The sequence below is a fragment of the Stenella coeruleoalba genome (genome assembly GCF_951394435.1).
Source record: "Stenella coeruleoalba genome assembly, chromosome: 2".
Taxonomy (NCBI): Eukaryota; Metazoa; Chordata; class Mammalia; order Artiodactyla; family Delphinidae; genus Stenella; species Stenella coeruleoalba.
In genome coordinates, this window is record NC_137147.1 from 79,570,001 (window position 1) to 79,590,764 (window position 20,764).

Here is a 20,764-nt window from a genome sequence, read left to right on the forward strand (position 1 = left end):
TTCATAGAACTAGAACAAAAAATTTCACAATTTGCATGGAAACACAAAAGACCCCGAATAGCCAAAGCAATCTTGAGAACGAAAAATGGAGCTGGAGGAATCAGGCCTCCTGACTTGAGACTATACTACAAAGCTACAGTAATCAATACAGTATGGTACTGGCACAAAAACAGAAAGATAGATCAATGGAACAGGATAGAAAGCCCAGAGATAAACCCACGCACATATGGTCACCTTATCTTTGATAAAGGAGGCAGGAATGTACAGTGGAGAAAGGACAGCCTCTTCAATAAGTGGTGCTGGGAAAACTGGACAGCTACATGTAAAAGTATGAGATTAGATCACTCCCTAACACCATACACAAAAATAAGCTCAAAATGGATTAAAGACCTAAATGTAAGGCCAGAAACTATCAAACTCTTAGAGGAAAACATAGGCAGAACACTATGACATAAATCACAGCAAGATCCTTTTTGACCCACCTCCTAGAGAAATGGAAATAAAAATAAACAAATGGGACCTAATGAAACTTCAAAGCTTTTGCACAGTAAAGGAAACCATAAACAAGACCAAAAGACAACCCTCAGAATGGGAGAAAATATTTGCAAAAGCAGCAACTGACAAAGGATTAATCTCCAAAATTTATAAGAAGCTCATGCAGCTTAATAACAAAAAAACAAACAACCCAATCCAAAAATGGGCAGAAGACCAAAGAAGATATACAGACTGCCAACAAACACATGAAAGAATGCTCAACATCACTAATCATTAGAGAAATGCAAATGAAAACTACAATGATATATCATCTCACACCAGTCAGAACGGCCATCATCAAAAAATCTAGAAACAATAAATGCTGGAGAGGGTGTGGAGAAAAGGGAACCCTCTTACACTGTTGGTGGGAATGTAAATTGATACAGCCACTGTGGAGAACAGTATGGAGGTTCCTTAAAAAACTACAAACAGAACTACCATATGACCCAGCAATCCCACTGCTGGGCATATACCCTGAGAAAACCATAATTCAACAAGAGTCATGTACCAAAATGTTCATTGCAGCTCTATTTACAATAGCCCAGAGATGGAAACAACCTAAATGTCCATCATCGGATGAATGGATAAAGAAGATGTGGCACATATATACAATGGAATATTACTCAGCCATAAAAAGAAATGAAATTGAGCTATTTGTAATGAGGTGGATAGACCTAGAGTCTGTCATACAGAGTGAAGTAAGTCAGAAAGAGAGAGACAAATACCATATGCTAACACATATATATGGAATTTAAGAAAAAAATGTCATGAAAAACCTAGGGGTGAAACAGGAATAAAGACACAGACTTACTAGAGAATGGCCTTGAGGCTATGGGGAGGGGGAAGGGTAAACTGTGACAAAGCGAGAGAGAGGCATGGACATATATACACTACCACACGTAAGGTAGATAGCTAGTGGGAAGCAGCCGCATAGCACAGGGAGATCAGCTCGGTGCTTTGTGACTGCCTGGAGGGGTGGGATAGGGAGGGTGGGAGGGAGGGAGACGCAAGCGGGAAGAGATATGGGAACATATGTATATATATAACTGATTCATTTTGTTGTGAAGCTGAAACTAACATACCATTGTAAAGCAATTATACTCCAATAAAGATGTTAAAATGAAAAAAAAAAGAAAGAAAGAAAAAGAAGTAGGTTTCAAAATACTCATAAAATATAATACCAATTCTTTTTAAATCTCACCTAAAACATACAAGTTATATAGCAAATTAATATTAGTCACCTCTGGTGATGAAATAATATTCAATTTATATTTTCTTCTTAGTGTTTTCCAATATTTTCTAAATTTTTTATAATATATATAGTTCTCTTATAAAAATTAATTAATAATAATTACATTCTGATGAAGAGGCATATGACTTTTTAACATTATTCAATTTTCAGAGGTTTCCATTCCCTGTTTATCTTTAAATAATAATATTAATGTTGTGATCCCCTTTTTTTTAGAAGAAAAATGCCTATTTTTACTAATGCAAAAAAACTTCATGTTATTATTAGCATGTACACTTTATTTTACATGACATGAATTATTACTGTTGAAGGTTGCGTGTTAAAGCATCAACAAAGCATATGAGTAGACAGGGACTTAGCTTATTGTGAATGAATTATAAAATGTACACTTATTTCCTAAACAAAAAGATGTTATTTAAGAACTCTTCATGGCCAGCTGTCCATAATGTCGTTCATTCAACAAAATGTTTTGAGCACCTGCCATGCACCAAGCAAAATTTACACACCAAAAAGATAACAACAGCAAAAGTCAAAGTTCTTTTTCTCACAAAACTTATAATAAGAGATGACAAGCACTACAAATATATATACATATTATTTACAATATAAGTTCTATATATTGAGACATATATATCTATACTTACATATATATGTGTGTGAATATATATATATACACATAGATATACATTTGACAGGTAAGTGCTATATGGAGAAGTAAAGCAGGAAGCAGGGTGTAGGCACAGAGTAGGAAGGAGTCTTACTACTTCACATTAGGCTGTCAGGAAAGGCCCCCTCATAAGGTGACACCTGAGCTGAGAACAAAATGCAGATATCAGTGTAGAGAATTTGACAAATGCAAAGGCTCAAAGAAGAGCAAGGAATCCCGCTGAAGTGGAATGAGAAAGGAGGAGACAACTGTATGCATTTTTACAATAAACTCACTGTTTATAGGCTCTGAGTAATTTAAAAGCTACTTTTATTTTCCTTTCAATACCTCTTGGTAAGCAATGTCTATTTCCACTACTCTTCATGACTCCTCTCCTAAAAATGGATAATTGTTTTCTCTTTCTACCCCATTCGGCTCTCATTTACCATACTCAAAAGTGTCTTCTCTTAGTAGTAAAAAGCATGCCCTCACAATCATAATATTTACTTTATATATTTGGTTTATATATTTGGCTTTGAACTGCTTCAGAGTGAATTACCAAAATAAAATTGATGGAGTTGAATAGGTTGTAATACATAAAACAGGAACAGTCATTAGTAAGCATAATGATTTAAAAATACCAATGTAAAATCACATAAACTCATTAAAAGAATACAACCACAGAAGACGGCAGTGTGGGAAGATGCAGAGTTAGCATCTCCCCACAATTAGGGCGCCTGCCGGCCGCTGGTGGGGGACTCTTCCCCCAAGGAGATGGGAAGAACCCCAAAGTGAACCAGTAGGGCACAAGGGGACCAAGGGAAGAGGAGAAGTGCAGGCTAGACACAAACTGAAAGTGAAGGAATGGAAAAAGAGATGCCATGCAAATGGAAATCAAAAGAAAGCTGGAGTAGCAAAACTCATATCAGACAAAATAGACTTTAAAATAAAGACTGTTACAAGAGATAAAGAGGGACACTACATAATGATCAAAGGATCAATCCAAGAAGAAAATATAACAATTATAAATGTTTATGCACTCAACATAGGAGAACCCCAAGACATAAGGCAAATGCTAACAACCATGAAAGGAGAAATCAACAATAACACAATAGTAGGGGACTTTAACACCCCATTTACACTAATGAACAGATAATCCAAATAGAAAATAAATAAGGAAACACAAGCTTTAAATGACACAATAGACCAGATAAATCTAATTGATATGTACAGAACATTCCACCCAAAAGTGGCAGAATACACTTTCTTCTCAAGTGCACATGGAACATTCTCCAGGATAGATCACATCTTGGGTCACAAATCAAGCCTCAGAAAATTTAAGAAAATTGAAATTGTACCAAGCCTCTTTTCTGACCACACCACTATGGGATTGGAAATCAGTTACAGGAAAAAAACTGTAAAAACCAGAAACACATGGAGGCTAAACAGTGCACTACTAAATAACCAAGAGATCACTGAAGAAATCAAAAAAGAAATTAAAAAATACATAGAAACAAATGACAACAAAAACACAATGACCCAAAACCTACGGCATGCAGCAAAAGCAGTTCTAAGAGGGAAGTTTATAGCAATTCAATCTCACCTCAAGTAACAAGAAAAATCTCAAATAAACAATCTAACCTCACACCCAAAACAACTAGAGAAAGAAGAACAAAGAAAACCCAAAGTCAGTAGAAGGAAAGAAATCATAAAGATCAGAGCAGAAATAAATGAAATAGAAATGAAGAAAACAATAGCAAAGATCAATAAAACTAAAAGCTGGCTCTTTGAGAAGATGAACAAAATTGATAAACCCTTAGCCAGACACATCAAGAAGAAAAGGGAGAGGACGCAAATCAATAAAATTAGAAATGAAAAAGGAGAAATCACAACTGACACTGCAGAAACACAAAGGATTGCAAGAGACTACTACGAACAACTATATGTCAATAAAATGGACAACCACAAAGAATGGACAAATTCTTGGAAAGGTACAATTTTCCAAGATTGAAGCAGGAAGAAATAGAAAATATAAACAGACCTATCACAAGTAATGAAATTGAAACCATAATTTAAAATCTTCCAACAAACAAAAGTCTGGGACCAGCTGGCTTCACAGGAGAAGTCTATCAAACATTTAGAGAAGAGCTAACACTGATCCTTCTCAAACTCTTCCAAAAAATTGCAGAGGGAGAAACACTTCCAAATTCATTCTACAAAGCCACCATCACCCTGATACCAAAACCAGAAAAAGATGTCACACAGACAAAAAAATTATAGAGCAGTATCACTGATGAAAACAGATGCAAAAATCCTCAACAAAATATTAGCAAACAGAATCCAACAGCACATTAAAAGGATCATACACCATGATCAAGTGGGATTTAACCCAGGGATGCAAGGATTCTTCAGTATATGCAAATCAATCAATGTGATACACCACATTAACAAATTAAGGAATAAAAACCATATGATCATCTCAGTAGATGCAGAAAAAACTTTTGACAAAATTCAACACGGATTTACGATAAAACATTTCCAGAAAATGGGCATAGAGGGAACCTACCTCGACATAATAAAGGCCATCTATGACAAACCCACAACAAGCATCATACTCAATGGTGAAAAATTGAAAGCATTTCCACTAAGATCAGGAACAAGACAAGGATGTCCACTCTCGCCACTATTATTCAACATATCTTTGGAACTCCTAGCCCCAGCAATCACAGAAGAAAAAGAAATAAAAGGAATACAAATTGGAAAAGAAGAAGTAAAACTGTCACTATTTGCCAATGACATGATACTATACATAGAAAATCCTAAAGATGCCACCAGAAAACTACTAGAACTAATCAATGAATTTGGTAAGGTTGCAGGATACAAAATTTATGCACAGAAATCTCTTGCATTCCTATACACTAACAATGAAAAATCAGAAAGAGAAATTAAGGAAACATTCCCATTTACCACTGCAACAAAAAGAATAAAATACCTAGGAATAAACCTGCCTAAGGAGGCAAAAGACTTGTACTCAGAAAGCTATAAAACACTGATGAAAGAAATCAAAGATGACATAAACAGATGGAGAAATATACCATGTTCTTCAATTGGAAGAATCAGTATTGGGAAAATGACTCTACTACCCTAAGAAATCTACAGATTCAATGCAATTCCTATCAAACTACCAATGGCATTCTTCACAGAATTAGAACAAAAAAATCTTACAGTTCGTATGGAAACACAAAAGACCCTGAATAGCCAAAGCAATCTAGAGAAAGAAAAACGCAATTGGAGGAATCAGGCTCCCTGACTTCAAACTATACCACAAAGCTACAGTAATCAAGACAGTATGGTACTGGCACAAAAACAGAAACATAGGCCAATGGTACAGGATAGAATGCCCAGAGATAAACCTGCACACATATGGAAACCTAATTTATGACAAAGGAGGCAAGAACATACAGTGGAGAAAAGACAACCTCTTCAATAAGTGGTGCTGGGAAAACTGGACAGCTACATGTAAAAGAATGAAATTAGAATACTACCTAACACCATACACAAAAGTAAACTCCAAGTGGATTAAAGACTTAAATGTAAGACCAGATGATATAAACTTTTAGAGGAAAACATAGGAAAAACACTCTTTGACATAAACCATAGCAAGATCTTTTTTGACCCACTGCCTAGAGTAACAGAAATAAAAACAAAAATAAAAAAATGGGACTTAATTAAACTTAAAAGTTTTTGCACAGCAAAGGAAACCATAAACAACACAAAAAGACAACCCTCAGAATGGGAGAAAATATTTGCAAATGCAACAACGAACAAAGGACTAATCTCCAAAATATACAAACAGTTCATGGAGCTCAATATCGGAAAAACAAACAATCCAGTTAAAAAATGTGTGGAAGACCTAAATAGACATTTCACCAAGGAAGACATACAGATGGCCAAGAGGCACATGAAAATATATTCAACATCACTAATTATTAGAGGAATGCAAATCAAAACTACAATGAGGTATCACCTCACACCGGTCAGAATGGCAATTAACAAAAAAGCTAGAAACAATAAATGTTGGAAAGGGTGTGCTGAAAAGGGAACCCTCTTACACTGTTGGTGGGAATGTAAATTGATACAACTACTATGGAAAACAGTATGGAGGTTCCTTAAAAAACTAAAAATAGAACTACCATATGACCCAGCACTCCCACTACTGGGCATATACCCTGAGTAAACCATAATTCAAAAAGAGACATGCACCACAATGTTCATTGCAGCACTATTTACAATAGCCAGGACCTGGAAGCAACCTAAGTGTTCATCAGCAGATGAATGGATAAAGAAGATGTGGCACATATATACAATGGAATATTAGCCATAAAAAGAAGCGAAACTGAGTTATTTGTAGTGAGGTGCATGGACCTAGAGTCTGTCATACAGAGTGAAGTAAGTCAGAAAGAGAAAAACAAATACCATATGCTAACACATATATATGGAATATAAAAAAAAATGGCACTGATGAACCTGGTTGCAGGGCAGGAATAAAGAGGTAGACATACAGAATGGAGTTGATGACATGGGGTGGGAGGGCGAAGCTGGGGTGAAGTGCGAGTGGCATTGACATATATACATTACCGAATGTAAAATAGTTGGCTGGTGGGAAGCAGCAGCATAACACAGGGTGATCAGCTCAATGCTTTGCAATGACCTAGAGGGGTGGGATAGGGAGGATGGGAGGGAGGCTCAAGAGGGAGGGGATATGGGGACACGTATATGCGTATGGCTGATTAGCTTTGTTGTGCAACAGAAACTAACATGGTATTGTGAAGCAATTATACTCCAATAAAGATCTATTAAAAAAGAAAAAAGGAATACAACCACTAATCTGGAAGCCAAAAGCAGAATTCACTCTTTTTCTAAAGGTTATCTTGCAGAGAAAATTCATTAAGATTGGGAGAAGATAGGGTATTCTTCAGTAGAGGTGCCAAGTCCTTGACAAAAAGATTCTGCTTTCTGTTCTCCTGAAACTCCACAACATGAAAGCAATATACAAGGAACTTGGCTTCTCAGTTACAAATGTTTGGTCAATTGCTGTACATCACAAAGTAGAGCTCTTCTCAATTCCTAGAAATTTCTAGTGAGCCAGACCTCACCTGTTTCCTTGCTCCTTATTTTGAACTCCAAAACTTCTCTCAGGCTGAGTCAACATCCAATTATGACTCTTTGTGACTAAGTATAACTTTGCCCACTGAAATTGAAAAATGACCTGATGATCTATTAGCCATTTATGGTCACTTTTTGAAGTGTGGCATCTGTGCCCAGATAGTTGGTTATCCTCAGAATAGCTTTCCTATAATGAATTATTTTGAATGATATTTCACCATTACATACAGTTTTATGTGCACTCATTATGAGTGGATTGTAAGGGTGTGTTCATCTGTATTTCCCCATCAGGAAAGCAAGAAAATTAAGCTATCATTTGGGTTCACCAGTTCAGTCCTCTTAGCCAAAGGGGTTCTTTAAAGTTTGGATTTTGTAAAAACAACAAAAAGATTCATTTAAAAGGACTGAACCTACACTATGGAATCAACCATAGACAAATTACTAACTATTTATCTGAAGGAAAAAAAGCAAGACATGATTCTGGATATAAGTACAGATGGGGAACTTCGGTGGGTAACTGCTGAGTGAACTCTGCTCTAGGTTTTGGTATAAGCCTTCATGGGTGTGGCAGAGGTCACATGTCTGTCCTGTGACTGTGTGGACTCTCTTCATTTTCCTAATTCTGTGTTATATCCTTTTACATCTTGTGCAGATTAGAACTGTGAAAACTTCAATTCTTTCTTTTGGACTTCGCAAAGATGCCCTCTGAAACTTCTGTTAACACTTTCTACACCTGTAGTTGTAGAAGTTTCCTTAGTGTTCGGAGAAAAGAGACATCTTCTGGACTAAACTGCTGTGTGGAATACTCTTCTCCATTTCCCAAGAGACATTTGTTTTATAATTCTTACTGGCCACCTGGCGGTATGCTTAGAATAAAAAGCAAATCCCTTTGGTCAGATTACAACTTTAGTAGAGTCTTGCACTTAACTATTTCATTCCTTACTAAGTAAGAGCCACAAAAGCATGGCTGAACTGTCTAGAGATGGGTCTACACAAAGATTAATGAAACAATGACTTGTCAATGATTCAAGTTTGGGACTCTGAGCAAGTATGCCTTGCTGACTCCTCATGACCCAAAGCGTACTGCCACATTAATTCACAATCTAGCCGAGATTCCTGTGTTACCTTCATTGTGCTTTATTTATTGAGTTAACTAAAATGTGAGTGCCTACAGTTCAGTGAGCCCCCTATTTAGGTTTTGAAAAGGACGGACATGGGTTCTGGCCTCATAAAGCTTATGATCTATCTTATGTGTTCATGACATTTTCTTGTGTTATTTAGACATGTAGACGAAAAACAGAATTTTGAAAGCTACAACAAAATGAGTAGGTAATGAATGCCCTAAGATTTTCTTAGAGATACTACAGTTTTATTGATAAAACAGTTTATATGAGATTCTTTTCAGGTTCTAGGTATGTGTCCAAATGTCTAGGATATTATTTACTTGAAATATACCAGTATTTTACTTGTATCTGCCTGGTGAAATGAAGTCTGTTTTTTATACCTCCAAATAAGTCTTGCAGAATATTTTTCAGTTTAAATAGTTCATGATGTCAGCATGTTGGAAGTTTAAATTTACACAATTAGGAGTCTTTCTAACGGGGCTCAATAGGACATGTATTCAAGCAGAATTTTGCCAACTTTAACCTTGAGCTTTATAGTAAAAGTTAACTATATGTATTTAATGCGAGAGAATGTGAACTGGGAATACATTATTCCATACGTTATATATTTATGAGGTCTGCTTATCCAGAGCTCACAGCCCAATTACGACTCTAGCCAGAGACCTTGTTTTTGGATTCATGTTTTCTCCTGGTGTACAGCTGTAAACCACAAATGAAGTTTCTAATGTTAGACAAGGTGTATCCATTAGTTCCCCTAAAAAGCCCTAACCACCGGAGCTCATTGATTTTTAGTTTCATATATCTTTAATGAGGAGATTAAATACTTGTTTAGGAAGCAGAGCCTAGCTTAAGTGGTGTTTGTTCCCTCAGCATGTACAGTTGAAGACCTCCATAATCTCTCCCATAGGTCATGCCATGACAAGTCTTTTTACCCTAAAACATAAACTTAAAGTACTTCTGTAATTGTGTAAAATGAGCATATCATAATCATTTTAAAAGAATTCAAAATTAATAAACCACAGGAGAGGCAGCAAATATTTCTAAGTGTCTGATATCTGAGCATATCTTCTAGGCTATCTATTATTAATTCTCCATAAATGCCTAGCAAAACACCAAGTCCAGTTCTCAAGTGAGGATAAAATATCTCAGTCACGAATTGGTCAAGACTGATGTTAACTACGGGGTTGGCTGCTGTTGACTTGGGGTAAGAGAAATACTTAACTCAAGGCCAAAAGTATGTTACCTACTTCTCCTGGGTCAAAAATAATTAAACACTGGTCAGTGCTTAGAATATTCCTTAAGTATATAATAACTATAAAGTAACTGCAGTGAGAGATTATAACAATTGACTACTGGCGAACTAAACAGAAGTGTGAACAGAATAAGGAGTATCAAGCCACATTGCCCAGCTGATTATGCATTGTAACACTAAGTATAATATGCTGCAAGTCCTCTAAAATAGGATCAAGCAGAGTGATATTAGCATTTTCTGCATGCAGAGCCTTTTGTGTGTGGTAAGCAAACCATACTCTAAGAGATGTGCTGCAGGTCCCTAGGTAATCTAACCAGACAGTGGGAAGAGAAGATCAATTGATTGCTCACTCTACTTTAAAGGAAGCAAAGTTTTCTCTTTCTGGGAAGAACAGAGAGAAGGTGGTAATGGGGGAGTGAGGGGCGTATGGAGAAAATGGAAGAATCATGATCATCCAGTGAAGACTAAATTAGTTGAAATGTATCTGGCTCCCTTAGAAAATGTTTTATCACACCTTTAACAATGTTGTGATTGGTTCTCCATAATACTGAAGCAATTACTCATAATTTCTGAGTACAAAATTGTTCTTATTTTAATAATCTATATAGTTCTAAAATGGGTCATTTAAAAAGTTTATTTAGAGACTATAGCACCAAGATAAGAATGTGATAGGAGGTGCAAAAAGTAATAATTCTCAGTCTGGGAGGGGAGATAATATTTGTAACAAATACAGAGAAAGGTAATATCCCCAATATGAGGAACTTTTAAAAAAAATCACTAAGAATAACACAAACATCCCCCAAGAAAAGTAGGCAAATGACAGGATTATGAGCAAAGAACATGAAAAAAGTCTAAAGCTAATAAGCATATTTTAAAACATTAAACCTCTCATACTTTTATAGAGCATTTCTAAAAAAACTACTTGACAATATATATCAGAATTCTTAAAATATTCAGAACTTTTGGCTGAATAATTCCAGCTGTAGCAATTCATCCAAATAATATAATTAGAATTATTTCTACCTATAGAGAAATTATATACCAAGAGGTTGGGGAAATTCTAAATGTCTAACAGAAAAAGGAATACTGAAATAAACTATGGTGTATTCATTTAATGAAATATTCTTCAGCCACTAAAATTACATTGAGTAACAATTTTAATGATATGAGAAAATGCTCATGATATAACCTATGCAAAGAAAGCACTTATTTATAGAATGATTATAATTATGGAAAAATATACATAGAAAAAAAGAGAAGGAAATATCTCAATATTTTAACAGTGGTAATATCAACAGTGTGGAAATTTATCTGTAATTTTTTTCTTTATAACTTCCTTTTTTTTCCTAAGTTTTCTAAAATAAGCATGTGCTACTTCTAATCTGTTTTTAAGAAAAAAATAACAGCAACCAAAATGTCTAAGAAATACATTAATCCTCTAAGGAGAGCAGAAACACAGTTAAATCTGACAAGTGTCTGACAATATCCCAAGAATGTTTGTGAAATCAAAGTATTACTTTAGCTAAAATAAATCATTGAGCTACTAGGAGAGTCTGGATGTACAAAAATAAAATATTCCTACACCATGAAGATTTTGTTCATGTTCATAAAAATTTTCTACATGTAATAGATTAAATACCCTCCACATTAATTCCTGCTCATCCCAGAAATCATTTTCAGTGGACACAATAACTCAAGAGAACTTTTTTCCTTTGATACACATAGATAGGCTAAATCTGTTACCGTGTATAGTGAATCAATGTGCCACAGTTCGGCATAAAAGAACTACTAGGCATCACCCATTACAAGTCATCTATTTATTTTCAAATACAACGTTTGGGTTATGTTTGAAGGAGTTATATGTTCACCATGTTTCCTAAGGGGAAGGCCTCAAAAGGAGATCTGAAACGAACTGGCTGCATAGCTAGTGCAACAACCCAGGTTCAAAATTCTCCACTTCTAACAGGCGTGACTGATCCAGAGGTAGGGACTGTGCAGTGGTTCAACGTTCATGTTTAATCTTTGCACAGGTTTCAAGTAGCCTTAATTTTGTCCTCATTTTCTTCTGTCTCCTCATTGAGCTAATAACACTTTAGAAGATGACTCAGAAAATTATCTTTTGCATGCCCTACAGGCATAACAAAAATGTCCTTTTCTACTGAGACCTGACCCCTAATATTTTTTTAGGCAAGACCTTGAGAGAGGTAGAAAATTGAGAGGGTGAAGAGGAAAATCTTCAAAAGCAGCATGCCTCTAAATTGATACCATGTAAACCTCTCCTAGCATCAGGAAACCACTGCTGGGGGTAAATGAAATGAATTCACTGGGGCATCTAATCCTATTCCTGGAACATTTAAAGGAGTTAAATGCACTGGCGAGCAAACAAACTTCAAAGCAATCATTACACCCCAGACACTGTTGCTTGTGTGGCTGAAATCTTTATGAGATTAGCCCCCCACAGGGAGAGAAGTTAAACACAGCCAGAACCACTTTGAATCTGTCGGGAGGATACCCATTTACCGGCTGAGAATCAGGGCAAATGCACCTAATTCCCAGTGTAGCTCTGCCCCAGACCCAGACGTCACCCACTGAGCCTAATACTCAACTCCACTCTCTGCAGCCTTGGTTTCTCAGCTTGGAAACCATATCAGCACTGACAACACTGGACCAGCATAAAAATGGAAAGTTCTTGTCTTTGCTGGACAAGAATTAAATGCTGGATGGCGTATATTGAACCAATATTATAAAAAAGCCTAAGAGATTTTAGTGGTTTTTTTGTTTTTTTCAAGTATATAAAAAATGATGAGCAAAGACAGAAACCGTATTGTTAAGGTTTTTTTTCTGTCAACTTTTACTCAAGTCAAATATTCCCCCAATTTATCTTCCTTATCCCAAATCTTAAATTTATAATGCAAATATATCTCATTTGTTAACCAATTTATGACTAAAACATCTGTTATTCTTAAACTAGAAACGTGATTTTTATTTGAGAAGGGCTTGAAAAACAGCAATATTAATTCATTCAACCAACGTTGACTTGCCTACTATAATACACAAGCAAAACTGATATTAATTGCTGTGAAGACCTAAACTGAATGGAATCATTCCATCATGGGGCTCCAGTTCAATGGTGGGTATGATAAGGTAGTCAAATCTGAGGATTCCAGGTGTGTGTTCTAGGTACACAAAAGAAGAACTAGTAGATGGTGATGGAAACTTGACTACATTTTCTTACCCTGATCTTTTCATTCCCCTGGTTCTTAATTTCTGAAATTCCACATCTCCTGGATAAGTTTGTGTATCATTTTTCAGACTCAAATTTCTGAGATTAAAATTATTTCTATTTGACTTGTCTTTGTCAACTCACATTGAAAAATTTATGAGAACATAAATCAGTTTTTATTTATTCCCTGGCCTGATGCTTCCAAATTAATTTGGTTCCCTCTGAACATCATGGCCAAGATGTTTCTCCATATCCTTAAAGAGATTGTTCCTCTTGAGAACAATGCTGGCACATCCTGGGTTCAGCTCTGTGGGGAAGCAGAGTGGCCTATTCAGGTATATGTATTTGTTGCTCCTTAATTTCATGAGTATTTAATCCTGTTACCAGGGGCACCACAGTTGAAGCATACGGCTCAGCCACCTAACCAGCTAACCAGTGACCTGGACCAGGTACTCAAAAATCTCAAGCTTGGGGCTTCCCTGGTGGCGCAGTGGTTGAGAGTCCGCCTGCCGATGCAGGGGACACGGGTTCGTGCCCCGGTCCGGGAAGATCCCACATGCCGCGGAGCAGCTGGGCCCGTGAGCCATGGCCGCTGGGCCTGCGCGTCCGGAGCCTGTGCTCCGCAACGGGAGAGGCCACAACAGTGAGAGGCCCGCGTACCGCAAAAAAAAGAAAAAAAAAATCTCAAGCTTAATGAAAAAGAGAAAAGAAAAACGAGAGAGAGAGAGAGAGAGAGAGAGAGCAGCAGAGAGACAGAGAAAGAGAAAGAGAGGGAGAGGGAGAGAGAGACAGGTTGGAAATAACCTTAAGAGGATGCAGAGCCCATCCAGTCCTTAGTACGTTTTAAAATCTATTTTTCATTATGCCATTCCAGCAGGAAGCATCACCCCTCAAGCACATTTTATTAGTTCCCCAAAGATTTATTAGTTTGTTGCTTTGGGGTATAATTCTATCAGGCTATGTAGCAGAAAATGATAAGTAAGCTCACTGTGAAAGTACTGTAAGGATATTGTCTCCCATGTTCCAGGTCTCTCTCTGGGAATCCACAAGAGAAATTTATCTCTGGGCCTAGAATGGGAAAAAAAAAATTAGAATATTCATGAGCAATGACCTGGTTTGTTTTTTTATCTCACTAAACACTGTGAATTATAAAGCTGATTGAGTTTCCTTTAAGTTGGCTGCTCAAAACTTCAGAGCCACATCCATGGCCCAATTCACTCAAGAATAAAAAACTCGGAACATTTGATGCATACACTACTCGCAATTCCAATTTATTATCTTTCTAATATTCTTCTCCTTTACTCTACTCCTTCAACTATTTTAAATGTTGATTCTCTTTTGTTGGATCGGGTGTATCTTGTTAAATAATCTTAAATCTTGTGTTGAGTAGAATATTTATACAAAATAAAACCAATAATTAAATATCACCATTCTCAGAGATGGCCCTTTCCCTCTCATCCTTGGAAGACTCCAGCTTTTGTTTCCTATCTGACAATGATACTAATATTTGCCAATCCAGCAGAAAGTTTTATACAAATGAACTGGTGTAATAGGATGTTAACCTACAATAAGAGTTTGTCACATCACAGTCACAATATAGGAGATCTGCCATTGATTTTTCAGTAAACATGGCAAATAGTGAAAAATATAGTGTGTGTTCCTCAGCACTAAATTTTTCAGTGACCATTTTTCTTTTCTGTTGTTTTCTATTCTGCTGTCTTCAGGTGATATTTAACAAAATGCTCTCTTTTCTCAGTATATGAGTTTGTACTGACGTGGCTAACAGGGCCCATACTGAAGTTGTCATCTGTTTTGCCATGAATGCATTTGTAAAGCTTGCCTTCATTTTTGAGTAAAGCATGAAAAGTAAATCAAATAGAAAAATATATATATTGTGTCATGGAATTAAAGAGCAAGCATGGACCAAGCCTCCCCCAGTTCATTTAGGTTATTCAAATCTTTATAAGCCAAAGGATAGTTTCTTGGCATCTCAAAAAGCGAACCTCAGAATATGGTTAAAGTGCATGGCAATTATTGGAGAGTTCTTTCCGTTTAGTCTAAGTTGTTCCTTCTGGAACTCAGGTACCTTTGCTTATTATTCTGTTCTCCTTTAACACACACACACACACACACACACACAAAATCATTATTTCTAATTTGAACCATTTGGAAGGTCAGGTGTGATGAGGTCAGGATGTAATTAGAGAAGGCCTACCCTCTCTCATAGAAGATGACAATTGCTTTGAAAAATTATTATAATCCACTGGTTCTCTGACGTGTAAAAGCTCAGGAACCTGATTTTGTCAGCAAGGGGAGAATTACTGGTCATGGGAAGATGTAATCAACAAAGTTCCCTGAGATTAACACATAAAACTGACTTCTCGGTGGCATGACTAATTTCTCTAACTAACATCATCTCTCTGTTCCTATGTACACAGGGCATCAGAAAATGGGAATACAGGGAATCTATTCTTCGTTTAGTTGTTCCACAGATGTTGAACATCAAGGATGTAAAGAAACATAAGCTACCAAGACAATAAGATGTATTCCCTGACCTTCAGAAATGTGTAGTCTACTAGGTAGACATAGGCATATAACCACAAATTTAATAATGACAGGGGCTATATTTGAAAGTCTATACTGTGAATGTTTAAAGACATTACATCAAGTCAGGCTCTGTAATAGGAAAATGTGAGCTCGTGGAAGAGGAATATTTAAAATCTGCTGCCCAAAACTCCCTCTTCTATAGAAAGTGATTGATTGGATCTGATCCTTTGTATGATTATTTTATAGTTTACCCATCAGAGAGGAATCTTCTTTCCCTGTCAATTTTTTCACCTTTATCTACATACATACTCCCACCATGTAAAGCAGACAGTTTTAAAGCCACAGTTGTTCATCTCCTCTTGCTTGATATAATTAAAAAATAAAAATCTTTAATGACTCTCTATTGTCTAGAGAATAAAATCCAAATTATCAATGTTGGGATATCATGGGAGGCCTGTATTTCCCATCTTATGTTCTTTATCTCCTTTCTGCTTACTTTATACTTTTGCTAAGTAAACTGTATACTTTATTCAGTCAATCAGTCTGTAAATATGTATTAAACACCTACTGTGTGGCAAGTACTGTACTTATGATGGTAAACAGGAGAGAAGCCAAGAGACCATGCTTGTTCCCTCAGCCTCGATGGTGATTCCTGTTCCATTTGATTGTTTAAAAGTTACTTAGTATTCAATGTGTAGCTCAAATTTCACTTCCTGCATCATATTGCCTGGAATCTACCCAGTTGAAAAAAATCGTAGCCTGTTACATATTCCAATCCTCAATCCCACTTACTTTCTTGTAACACTTAATTACCTTCTAGTTATTTTTGCCTTCACCTTTCTACTACTATGTAAGTCTCCTGAGAGCAGGATTTGTATAAGATTCATCTTGATTTCCTCCCAGCATTTTAAACCTAGTAGTTGCACATAGAAGAAACGAACAGAACCAATTTCCTTCAGCATTTCTGGAGTTGCAAACCTAAAAATACAATGATTCAAAAAGACCTCATCACTAAGCTTTGGGCCATCTATGGCTAGAGCAGAATGTTTTAATTTGTCCCCCAAAATTAACTTTGCCACTGTTGAAATATGCCATGTCATTTTGGTTTGTATTTGTATATTAAAATAAATGAAAAGGTATTCTTGTTACTTGTTTTACAGCTCCTATTACAGAAAAGAAAGTTTCTCTCTTTTTAATACCTGATATACAAATATGTTAGTAGACCATTTCCTCTCAAAAGCCACAGTGATTTTCATGGTCCTTTTCAGTAAATCATGCTAAGTATGCATCTCATAGGAAATGTATCTTTGAACAGATTGGGTGCTCGGTTGGCTATTGGCTTTAAAAGGGTCCCAAGATATTCATTTCTGGATAGCTTTACACCTAAAGAAATTAAAATAGAGTGTCTTAGTTTCAAGTTGACCCAAGAGAAGAAGAAAACATGACCCCTAAGGAATTGTCATTTAGGCATTTATGACCAGATCAGTGTAAATTTTACTTTAGCACCTGCTGTTCTCTTTATGTCAGCATCTTGGAAATGACAAGGCCATGCGGCTCTGTGCCCACCTTGGAAATGTGTGCCTTAAATCCACCAGAAAACCCGTATCAATGCAAGAGCCAGGACAGCACCTCCTCCTGAACACTTTTTCTAATTCCTTTATTTTCCTAGAGGTAAAACCTACTGCTTCAGACTAACTCTGTTTTCTGTGACTTCTTATAGCCTGGTTGCCCTCTTGCTTTCCTAAATTTTATATTTGATACCCTTGCTTACAAAGAATTACTTCTTTTCTTTTGTCAGATAAGCTACAAACTTGTCCTTCTAAATAAAGATTTCCAAGTCTTTCTTGCTCCGGTCCACAGGATCTGATTAATTTCACCCATTTTCTAAGTGTTCTCCCTCAAATTAGTTTGGCAAATATGATATTCATGAGAACATTCTTGGGCTGTATGTCATTTGGTCTTGAACCCCAGTTAAATGGTAAATACTAGAAAATATGGGACTTCTATATTTTATATTCTCATTGACTAACTGCAGGCATGTTTTAAACTGTCCAAATGATGATTTTAATCCCACGAAGAATGTAACTTGTCCGGTTTACTTAGGAAAAAAATTGGTTATCTTCCAAAAACCTTAACCAACGATGAAGTTCATAGATGCTGGCATTACCCACCTAGAAAAGAGAAAGAGGTAGCCTTTAAAATGAAAAAGAACTTCTCTTTTTCTCTCTTTTTAAAAACATTTTATTATGAGAGGCATTTCAGGAAGAGTGACTTTAAATATCAACTTAGCCCTTCTTGCTGAATTACGTAATACGGAAAGTAAAGAGAACTGACCTGTCAGGGGGGAAAAAGTTAAATTCAGTGAGAATAGAGTTTTTGGAAAGAGTAACTCTAGTTCTAACAGGACTTTATTCCAAGAATTTGAATACTTAAAAGACTAGACACCTGCATCCACAAAGAGTAGTTGTTAATTATCTGGTGAGTTGAACAGTTAGTTATCTGCTGAATTTAGCCAATTGGGGGGGAAAAAAAAATTCTAGCCTCAAACTCCTACTTTCTCTTCAACTGTAGATTACTTTTACCTGAAATATCTGACTAATTCATTCAGTTTTGCACTTCATTTTGCCCGTGTGGACAGAGGGTGAATGTCGCATTCTGATCCAATTCTCAGAAGTAGGGAGGCATTGGGAGGGCATCGTTTACGTTAGAGTTTTTCAGAATGACATTATAGTTCAGTGAATGAATATAGAATTAGACGAACTTGCACATTCAAACAATTTTTTTTTTTTTTTTTTTTTGTGGTATGCGGGCCTCTCACTGTTGTGGCCTTTCCCGCTGCGGAGCACAGGCTCTGGACGCATGGGCTCAGTGGCCATGGCTCACAGGCCCAGCTGCTCCGGGGCATGTGGGATCTTCCCGGACCGGGATACGAACCCGTGTCCCCTGCATCGGCAGGCGGACTCTCAACCACTGCGCCACCAGGGAAGCCCTCAAACAATTTTTGATTACTTAGGAAAACAGAGGTAATACCCTGGCATGGGTTACCCTAAACCACAGACATTTGACAGAGAATCAAATTAGGCACCAACTCAACTGTTATGAAAATTTCCATTTAAAAGGAGAGTTGTGTTGAATATATTTGTGCGCCAGCTCTGACACTTCTGTAAATGATTTTAACATCTCAAAGCCGAGATGAAAGTATTATAATTGCTGAGAAATAGAAATATCACCAGCAAACATAAGAGGATCCTTTTATTACTCTTAGTAGTAGAGAAATAGGTCCAAACATTTCAGTGTTGGTGAGACTGATGCAAGACCATAAATCAACATGTGAAAGCAACGACTACAAATTCCTCTCTTCTTGCTTCCTTTGCTCAACCCAGATGTAAATTCAAATTATAGAACAGTAAAATAGTTAAAGGAGTATTAACGAAGTCAAGCGGCAGAAAACTGAGCCAAGAAATAAACCAGATAATTCATTTCTGAATAAACAGAAAATTTTCAAGAAGTTTTTTAGGAAAAATTCATGATACACAGGAAGAAAAGAAACCCCAAACCTTTAAATAGTCATTGTTTTTAACTCCAAGCTAGTGTGTAATTTCCCCCATGAAATTCAATAAAGCACAGTAAGCCTTTCAAAACCTTTAATAATCCTATAAATACAGGGTTAAAATAATTTATAAAGCAGTGGGAATCCTTTTCAAGGATAGCGATTTATATCAACAACAACCACAAAAAAGATATTGCTGTTGCTTTGCACTTCAGTGGCCTTACTTTGTTTGGACTACAATGTACAGAGAACCAAAAAAATCTTTTATGATGTGGATGTTAAAATGGTGTGTTGACTCACCTGGGGCCAAACCACTGTCTGAAATAACCCAACCAACAGTCAAATTTCTGCCTCAGAAAATTAAAAATTATATATTACTATAGACCTTTGGTATGTAAAGAGCTATAGCATCAGCTAGTAAAGAAAAAGGCAAATACCACTCCACAGCAAAGTTAATCTCACCTCAAACCAGCCAAGCTGCATTAGATAAATGCCTACATATTTAGCTGGGGGCTATGAACATCATGTTATTCTCCAGCAAAAACACCCGCAGTATATTCTAACATTCCACCCCATCCACACATTAACCATAAAAAATATCAAAGAGATTATATACAGTCTGTTGTTTGGCAGGACCTAGCAAATTCTCTCCACTTTTAAGTATAAGCAAAGCAAACAATAAACTAGCTAAGGATTATATTTTTAAAAATCTATAACATAAAAGAAAGGAAATACTGATCTAATGAGATGGAGGGAATGAAATCTACAAAAATTATTTTTAAAATAAAATAAATAAGAAAAATTAAGAGTATATTCATTTCAGAATGCATTACTTTGTGTTCTCAATAAAATATCAGAAAATATAAACTTTATCAAACCAGATAAGATGAAAGAGAGTGTTATTAAAAGATAAAGTACACAGGAAACCAGCTGCATTAGGAATGAAGATTGTGCCATCATTTCAGTTTTCCTTCACTTCTATCATTCACATTAAAAAAATAAATAAAAAGATGAAAACAACAATCTCTATCCTTATAAAACCAGGACGGAGTCACAACCCCAGGCCTCAGGTTATAAAAAACAGCTGCCAAATATATTGAATTTAGGATGAAATTAAAGAAGGTTCTTGGGAGCACGCACAAAATTCTACAGTTTTCTTAGGATACAGTGTTTCTTTAAGGTTCTAGATGCCAAATCAATGAAAGGTCCAAGGCCCAACCAGCTATCTTTTAATTAGAATAGATCTGATGGTGTGGGCAAAACAAGTTTGTCCAAACAATGCTTTTTCACACCATAAATTATATAGTGAAAGCAAGGCAAAAGGGAAAGCCTTCAGATAAGTCATCTACCTGCTTCCTCCTAAGATGGCTTATCTGAGCCTAATATTAGGCTCAGTTTTAAAAAATATTTTAATATATACAAAATTTTTTTATTTATATATTTTTATATTTTAAAACATTTTTTAAAAATAGT

General features: G+C 36.2%; 1 protein-coding gene across 2 annotated transcripts in view; it reads right to left on the reverse strand.

Annotated features, from left to right (window-relative positions):
• Positions 1–14,426, reverse strand: part of LOC307182789 (uncharacterized protein) — a 225,749-nt gene extending 211,323 nt beyond the window's left edge. For both annotated transcript variants that reach the window (XM_079914302.1, XM_079914303.1), the window contains exon 1: positions 14,183–14,426. The gene's annotated coding sequence lies outside the window, so the exon portion shown is untranslated. The remainder of the gene's footprint in view (positions 1–14,182) is intronic.
• Positions 14,427–20,764: the final 6,338 nt, after the last annotated feature.